The following is a 10,000-nucleotide window of genomic DNA, read 5'->3' on the forward strand; positions in this document are numbered from 1 at the left end:
CTAATACAGTTTCCTCTTGGGCCAGGGATGTGGGCAGGGGTGGGCAGTGTTGGTGGTCTCTTCTGCTCTGCAGCCTCAGGAGTGCCCACCTGACCAGGCGGTAAGGTATCTCTCCCACGGGTTCTCTCATAATGTTTTTTGCTTAGCTTGTATATTATTCAGGAGTATTCTGTCCAACAGAACCCCCTACCTATGCCTTTCTACTTCACATGAATGTGCACATGTGTATAGAGAATATAGGAAGTCAGAGAACTAATTCACAGTTGTGAAGCTTGAAATCCACAGGGTAGGTGGGTCTCGTGGCTTAGCCAAGCTGACCCATAAAGTTAACTATCACTGAGAATACTGTCTAGAATCACAGTACAGTCAATTAACTGAAAATTTACAACCCATGTCTACAATATCTTATATAAATAAATGTACAAAACTGTCCACTGACTGTATGAATATAAACTAGAAATGAGTCCAGGTCGATATAATTTCATGGTTCCTTTTCCCTTCATGAATTAATTCATAAATATCAAAATTAAAATCAATCATTTGAAAGACAAAAGTTAATACTTCAAGAAACTGTCAGTCAACCATAAAACCCTCTCAGTGTTGCTTTTCTTGGCTGCTACTCAGGCCCAATCCATTGCTGGACTCTGTAGTATCCATTGGATTTAAAGGTTCATCCAGAATACCTTCAGTTTATTGCTACCTCTTGTTTTATTATTGCATCTTGAATAGACCATGGTCCTACAATAGACTGGCAACTTTACACTGGAACTGGAGAACCCTATATCTTAAAAATCAAAAATATAATTGCATATGTTTTATAATACTCATAAATACCATAGCCTCCAACGCCACAGCTTTTTATCTAAAACAGTGATATTAAATAAGATATGTAAACCCATATTTATACTGTGTTTCTGCTCCAACCTGGTTCACAAAGATGCTAGTAATTGGACCTGATTAATAAGTGTTTCATGCTAATTGGGACAGAATTGTAAAACCGGTCGTTTATAAAGTGAAGAAACTAAAAGAATAATTTCCCAAAAAAGTAGCCAGGCATTTATTTTGTACTTCATTTTCCACCATGCCAATTGATAAACAGTCTAACTGGCAAGACTAATCATACAATTGAGTCAAAGGAAAATAATGCACAGGAGTTATCACATGAAAGGCAGAGGTTGTGATCTTAGCATTTCTCTAAAGAACAGAAATGAATTACCCAGGAAAACTAATACTCCTGCCCTTGCTTTCTATGATGGCTCTGGTGAGGGAAAATAAAAACCATCTTCATAACATTAACTGAAGTTGTAAAACAGAAGCTACATTCACACTAAGCTTTCCATAGTGCTGGTTGGGAGACCAGAACTTCGGTAATGGTAATGTTGCAGATCCAGAGCTACAATCCTAGACCCTAAATTTTCAGTGTTGTCTGCCTCTATGAGCAACTTGGTGTTTCTCTGTAAGCTATATTTTTCTAGACTGCTGTATGGCCATGGTGACTCATATTTGGCTCCATAATACATGATCTCTATTCCCTTTAAGCTGAGAGTTGTAGGTTTTATGTTATTGGTATTATAAAACCCGTTTCGATGTGACTTACAATACTTCATAATATCGTTGGAGACCAAACTTGTCTCCTAGTTGAAAAAAATGGCTTTAAATTATAATTTTTGTTTAAAGCCTTGTTCTTACCCCTGATTTCAAACAAGACCCCTAAATCCAACAACCTGTCTAACACAGTATTTGAATATACATTGTATTCAACCTTTCTCAAAACATACTCAGAAACTGTGCATGAGTGACACATCCCCATTTTGGTGTCACACCTCCCCCTGAATTGCTCTATCCTAAAGATTGTCATCTTTAAGACTTTCCTTTTTCTCTGCATCACATAATATGGTCCACTTTGCATCCTTTATTATCATAATCCATCTAATATTTGATTCTTTAGCAAATCTTCCTTTGTCCTTTCTTTCAACTTGCCTGGACTCATAGAGGCACCCCACTTGACACTAGACGCCACACATATACCCTTATAGTCCTTCTGTGTTTTTATCCTCAACTTGACACAACTTACAGTCACCTGGAAAGAGGGAACCCCAATTAAGTAATTGTCCATATTAGCCTTTCGCCATGTCTATGACAGATTGTCTTGAAAAATGACCTGGAGGGCCCAGCCCACTATGGGCAGAACTGTACCTAAACAGTTTAGGTTTCAGCTGTTTGCAAAAGCTAACTAAGTGTGAGACATTGGCTGAACCAATAAACAGTGTTCTTTCATGGTTTCTGCTCCTATTTCCTGCCTTCAGGTTTATGACTTGTTTTCCCCTGTTGATGGATTTGGATCTAGGAGAGTAAGCAAATCAACCCTTTCCTTCTCAGGTTGGTCTCTGGTTAGAGAATTTTATCACAGCAACAGAAAAGTAAACACAGTGGTTTTCTTGACATTTCCTTTAAATCTGTTCATAGGTTAAAATCTCTTTTACAATATTTTTCAAAGTTTGTTGTGGATTTGGTTCGATGCTTGTATTATGTTAATGGGTTTCCAAAATTACACAAGAATTGTGCATGTAAGACACTGAGGGTCCCTGACCCTAATTGATCTGGATTAGTAAATTTGCCAGCGGCCAATGACTGGGCGGAGAGACAGAGGCAGGACTTGAGGATTCACAGAAAAGAGGACCAGGAGAAACGAGGACCACCATACTAAGATCCATGCTTGAGAACTTTAGAAGAGAGAGAGACCCAATCATATAAGAGCTGGGGAAGAGTGGCCCCAATCCCCACCGACATTGGAGCTAGGATAGCAAAGATGGAAAATAGATTTTAGTAAGTAATAACTCAAGAGTGTCGGAGGGGAGGCATTAGCCACATGGAAGTTTAGGAGTAGCCTAGCCATTGAGCTGATTAAGCCTATTAAATTGTGTGTGTGTGTGTGTGTGTGTGTGTGTGTGTGTGTGAGAGAGAGAGAGAGAGAGAGAGAGAGAGAGAGAGAGAGAGAGAGAGAGATTCCTTCAAGTTGGGAATTCAGAACATCAGGACTGTAGCAAGGAACTCATTCTGCTGCCTGCCTCACAGAGGAGCTGTCCCTTATCAGGTTGCTCTAGTCATTCTCTACCTCTAACTTACACTTTGCCACAACACTTATTAAGACCTACTAGCAGACCAGTGATACAGAACACATAACAAGTGTCCTGCCTCCATTTCTGAAAACTGTGTTTGTTCCTCAGGAACCACACCAAAAAAGGAGAAAACTGACTCTCACAAATTGTTTTCTGATCTCACATATTCATGCCTTAGCCTCTAAATGCCCATTTTCACAGACAGATAAATAAATAAATACATAAACAAACAAATAAATAAATAAATTTTTTCGGAGAGTACATAATACTGTCAGATCTAAGCTTATTATGTAGATTACCCATTGGCATGCAGGATCTATAAGATACAGAAATGTATTTGTTGTGTTCGTCTTGCATCCTTTATCTTAATATGGTGGGGTAGGTATTCAATAGAAGTTTTTTTTCATAAACAAAGCACTGAATACCAGGTGTGGATGGAACATTTGTTGCACACATAGTAAGAACAAGAGTCTATATAAGATATCCTGCACACACCGTCATCATCTCTACAATCCAGTGTAAAAATGTGTTAGTTATTTTGGGATACTACTAAAAGAACACAAACTAGGTGATTTAAACTACAGAACCTTACTCCTCACAATTTCAAAGCCTGTGATGCTCAAGATCATGGTAGTTACAGTCAGTCCTGAGTGAGGGCCCTCTTTCTGATTGTATCCTCATATAGCAAAAAAAGAAAGAAGCAACTTCTGTATCCCTTCTCTCAAAGTCATTGATCTCAGGTTCCCTTCTCCATGCACAACCACATTAGAATTTCATTACATGAATCTGTGGGCACAAAAGCACCCAATCCATAGTCTATACATATTCTCCTAACCTTCAAAACCCTGCAGATATTTAGTTTCTCTTGTATCCCCACAGGGAAGGTACAACAGAGTGGTGATTCAGAGTCAGTCTCAAGCACCTTGCAGTGCATGTGTAGCTATCATCAACTGGGGAGGAGGGGTATGGTTAACATACACATCATTTTCAGGGATTAATTTTGATGCTCGTAGGAGATTGTTTTGGCAGCAATTATAAACTCAAAGAAAGAAGTAGAAGTCAGATGCAGAGAGGAAATAGGATCATATGGAAAAACAGCCCACAAAATTTTCATGAAATAAGTCCTCGAAATCTTCTTAAATAGAAAATTAAATGTTCAAGTGTAGGAGAGATAGATAAGAGGTTGAAAGTGATTGCTGCTTTTCCGGGGAATCTGAGTTCATTTTCCAGCATCTACATAACTGGCTCACAACTACCTACATCTCTAGATTCAGGGCACCAGATATCCTTTTCTGGACACTACAGGAAGCCAACACATGTGTAAATACACACAGATGCACACATGTACACATAAATAACAAAATAAATCTTTAAAATTTTAAACAGATGAATACTGAGACTGGTCTATCATAGGTAAAAGTATAAGCCATATCACATACTGTATAAAGACATATTCCTATAAGATATTCTCAAGGAAATATTTCCTGTGGTAAAAAATATATAGAAATCTGAATTATCCGTATACCATAGAACAGTTCAAAGCTTAAATGCTGAAATCCTCAAAAGGCAAAAATCCTGTCATAATGCTAGATAAACTACTCATGTTCTATAAAACTTTTATTTTGGGCTTTATAATTATTTTACTGGTTAAGAATTTTATATATTCTTATTTATATATTCAATTTATATCCAATATTTTATATATTCTTATAATGTACTTTTTCTTTTTTCAAATGCTGATATCAATTTTTACAACTCAAGTGCTGTCTTCCTACCCATTTCTCCCTTCACAAAGTCTCTCCCCATATCCCTTCTCCCTTTCTCCTCTGAGAGGGTGTACTTCCCTCTGGGTATCCCCCAACCCTTGCCCACTAATTCTCTGCAGGATTAATTGCATCCTTTCCCACTACAGCCAGAAAAGGTAGTCCTGTGTGCCAGAAATCTCAGTTCACCCTGTGTATGCCCTTTGGTTGGTGGCTCAGTCTCTGAAAGCTGCCAAGGATCTAGGTTAGTTGACTCTGTTAATCTCTCTGTAGAGTTCCTGTTCCAATATCAGGGTCTTTAATCTTTTCCCCAACTCTGCCACTAGGGTACCTGATCTTTGTCCAATGTTTGGCTGTGGGTCCCTACATCTGTTTCAGTCTGCTGCTGGGTAGAGTCTCTAAGAGGGCAGTTATACGAGGTTCCTATCTGCAAGCATAACAGAGTATCACTAATATTGTCAGGGATTGGTGCTTTTCTACTATAGGATGGGTCTCAAGTAGGCATGATTATTGGACTTCAGCTGATTAAACAACTTCAGCAATATGGCTAGATATATAATGAATTCAAAGCAATCAGTAGCCCTCCTATAAATGATAAATGAGCTGAGACAAAAGATCAAGGAAACAATACCTTCATAATAGTCCTGAATAATATAAAATACCTTGGTGTGATTCTAACCAAGCTAGTAAAATATCTGTATGACAAGACTACAACTCCTTGAAGAAAGAAATTGAAGAAGATATCAGAAGATGGAAAGATTTCCTGTGCTCATGCAATGTTCCTTAAACACATCTCTCCTTGATCTCTCCACTCCAATTCCTTTCTTATCTCTGTACCCCTTTCCCTCCCAACTTCATATGTTCTTTCCTTTCTTCTTTTTTAAAAGTAACAAAACAAAAAACTACTGAGCATACTTAGTGTTGGTGTTACGTGCAGATGTATAAAATCATCTACAGCATATTCAGCCTCTCAGGGGTCACATCCCTGAAGAATGACTTTCCCTCGCTTGAGGATCATCAACTATATATAGCTTCTCAGCTTGGAATAGGACTTCATGACCGATCCTTCAACCATGATGTGGTTCCAGCTGCCCTGATCTGGGTCAAGTCTCATGCATGTAGTTACTTTCTTCCCCTTTATAGATAATTATTTTTGCTTGTTTCTGAAGTACTAACTTAGAAAATGGTATAAATGAACTAACATTATAATCATTTCAACATCACATCACACACACACACACACACACACACACACACACACACACACACACACACACCACTCTTGCTTTCTCCTATAATGAAAAATGTGTCTCTGGGTTTCCTAAATATTGAAATATTGGTGGAAATTATAATACTAATACATACTCACAATCATAAAAGAGGCTCAACTTCCATCTGAAATCTTTATATATAATATCAGTAGCATGTATACCAAAAGGTCATCTTTGTAAATTTTATAGCACTTTACTTTTTGCTTTAGATCAATTTATTTATAGCAGTGTGTACAAATAGAGAAACTATTATATATAATTATATATATATAAATTATATATATATATATCATGTATCTATTTCATGCATATGTATAAATAGACCATATTTTCATGGTTCTCCCAGCAATTTTAAATTGACAATGTGGAGAATGTCAATAGATTACATGTTGATGTGTACCAAGAGTCTGTTTTCCCATTCTATAGAAATAAATTAAATTTATTTCTATAAATAAATCCTAAAAGAACCATAGAAAATATTCCCTTTCTGGGAATCTTCTCCTAATGTATGATCACTTTCAGAGCAAATGCTTCTTTTCCTCAATTCTAATGTAGTTAGTGGTTTATCTACATCTTCACTCAACACAACTTTTATGAACACACTCTATGGACAGATGTTCACTCAAGAATAAATTACTCAATAAATAAAAAAAAGTACATTGATGTTAGGTAGCAAAATACTGTCTGTTACAGTAACTAGAAAATAGACAAAATAAATATAACTCATGGACTTGAAGGAGGATGTAATAACAGAGTTAAGTGTCATGAAGGAAATCAAGGTGTGGTGATTGAGCAGAAAATTACAGTAATAAAATTGCACATGTAGGCTGAATTTGAGGGGCTATCTGAGTGAAAGGCTAAAGCAAAGGCGTGTCTTTGAGGAAGAGGAAGAAAGTATATGTACAATATCCAAGGTCAGAGCACAAGAATATGGCTAATAGGGGAGGAGAAGGGTGATATGCACTGAAAGAGACAATGAAGAGTTTGTATTTTATATAACAAGTCAAGGAGTTACAAAGGAATTTAACATGAACTGTCTTAAAACAAACAAACAAAAAATACTGTCCTAATCCCAGGAGAACACAGCAATGTGTGATGTAGCAGAATATTATACTTCAACACAGAAAACAAACACTAAGTTTTGATAACAGGTAAACATGAGAGTTATGTCCTCAGCACAAATTATTAACATTCCAAGAGGCTGTTTTCTCTCTTGTACAATGAAAACAAGACTGTCTAAAGAAGGAGGTGAAACCTATACAATCCAAGAAGCCGAACAAAGCCTGAAGAAAGAACTTACTAGGAGAGCATGCCTACAGGAAAGTACTTCATGGATGACAAAGTGTTCTCCAAGATGAAATCAGGAATGAAAACCATCTGGCTAATGTTATATTGATAAAATCATACTCCCCAAGAAAGGATGCTCAATCAGCACTTAGGATGGGAAAAAAGTCATGCCTTTACCACTGATTGACACACAGAGTGTCCTCAGATGAAATGGTGCATGTTAGTTCAGTGAGGCTCACTGTCAAACAAATCTAGCAGCTCACCAACACTGTATGGTACTAATAGCACGTTACCAGCCTCTCTGTACTGATGCTGTACCCAAAGTTAACTCCTAGTAATCTACTTTCCTGGATGATTCTACATGGTGCAAATTGTCTGGTCTGACAGAGACTCTCTCTCTCTCTCTCTCTCTCTCTCTCTCTCTCTCTCTCTCTCTCTCTCCTTCCCTCCTTCTCTCCTTCCCTCCCCCTCCTCCCCTTTGTATATGTGTGCGTGCATATGCGTGTGTGTGTGTGTGTGTGTGTGTGTGTGTGTGTGTGTCTATCTGTCTGTCTCTGTTAAGTAGATCATTCACATCCTCGATTCCGGCCACCATCTTTCTATGAACTCCTTTGGTGGAAAGCAGCATGTATGAACCTGAAAAAGCTCTAGACAACTGATACTCTCTGTTTTCTGAACCTCTAAGGCTCAGGGGTCAGAACCTGCTCTAGATGAACTCAGCAGGCAACACCTGCCAAGGAGAAGCCAGTGATGAGCCAGTCACTCAGGTCATCTCTCAGCTTGTACCCTCCACACTCCAGTGGAGCTGTGAAGTTTAAAGGAAATGAGGCATTTGAAAGCACTCAGAAGATTGTAAAGATTTTGGAATATCCCTGAAGGAAGCAAACTGTGTATGAACTATGGATGATTCCCTGTTAGCTGCTTAGGAGCACTTGTGGAATATGAGGGGAACCCCATTGTAGTAATGCTGCACACATGGGCCCCAGTGAGGTTAGACTCATAGGCATAGGCTCAGGTACTATAATGAGACTATTTCTTGTGTTAATATTTTTGTAGGAATATGTATGCTAGGTTTTCCTTATAGAAATAGAATATTCCAATGTAAAACTCTGGAACCATCATGAATTTCATGTATGTTTGTATAGCCATATATACATAAATATGTTGTGTGCATACATACGCATACAGATGAACAAAGAATGTTTGATATGCCAAGCATTGGGCCCAAATATATAATTTGTAGAGCACCTCACATGATGATAACCTGGAGAATCTGTTCAAAGAGCAAGAGTGAAGTGCTAAACAAGTATTCCAATAGCAAGCCTTGTCCTTTCTTTCCCAATATGTCTTTTGATTTACCATGGTATTTATGATTTATTGTTTACTATCATTGTAGTAAATAATATGACTGATTCATCACATCAAACTCAGGGCCCAGGGATTACCAAATATGCTCTGCCACTGAGCTGTCTGTACCTTATCTTAAATAATTCTTCCAAAACACTCACCTGTATTAGTTACTTTGCTACTACTGTGAAAAAGCAATACAATAAAAACAACATATTGAAGAAAGAGGTTAGTCTAGGCTTACAGTTTCAGACAACCGAAGAGAGGTGCAGAAGGTCAAAGCAACATCAGGGAACTTACACCTCCAGCAAGAGGCAGAGAGAAAGGACACTGGGAAAAGCATGAGTCTTTGAAACCTTAAAGTCCTATTGACAAATCTCCTCTAACAAAACCATACTTCCTAATTCTTCCCAAACAGCCACCAACAGAGGACCAAATATTCAAATGTATGAGCCCATGGCTGCCATTCTCATCCAAAGCACCACCATAGCCTTAATTTCAAATGGCTCAATACCAATATTTAAGGAATGCATACGAGCACATCCACCCATGCGCCGCCCATGAAACTACCCCATTCACATTTGCCACAGTCACACAATCGATAGGACAGAAGAAACTCTAAATGCAGCATGGCTGCTTTTATTCCACGTCTCTTCAGCATATTCTACCTACACAGTCTATCTTTGCTTTCTGATGAGTAAGGTTTGATCGAAAAGGAAAAGGAACAATTTATCTTCCTTCTTGTTTCTTATCTTAAGAAGAGATTGGACCATAAAAGGAAACGTGTAGAGTATAGAGAGTGTTTGGATCCTCTGTGCTTGTTAGAATAGAGGTGCCTTCTTTCTGCCTTTGAAGAAACTCAAGAAGTAATTGTGGTGTGCATGGGCTCCTAAACTGCTGTGTCCTCAGTCATAGATACAACACTTGAAATTTACAGTTACTTTACATCTCCTGGGATTCCAATGCTGAGCCCACTGCATTCTGTGCTCCTGAAGCATCGAGAACCATCTGATGTAACAATCCTATTGCTGATGTAGCAACCAGGAGCAGAACAGGCAGCCATATCAAGTGTTTCGCCTTGCTCACTTGCAGGTTTAAATTCATTAAAAAAAATTAGAAATGTTAAATACTTAAGGTGTCACAGCTATATCGTGCCCTAGTCTGGGATGACTCTGAGCATGGTGATTTATATAAAAGCGATATAGTCACGAGA

Source organism: Rattus rattus, chromosome 7 (assembly GCF_011064425.1).
Source record: "Rattus rattus isolate New Zealand chromosome 7, Rrattus_CSIRO_v1, whole genome shotgun sequence".
Lineage (NCBI taxonomy): Eukaryota > Metazoa > Chordata > Mammalia > Rodentia > Muridae > Rattus > Rattus rattus.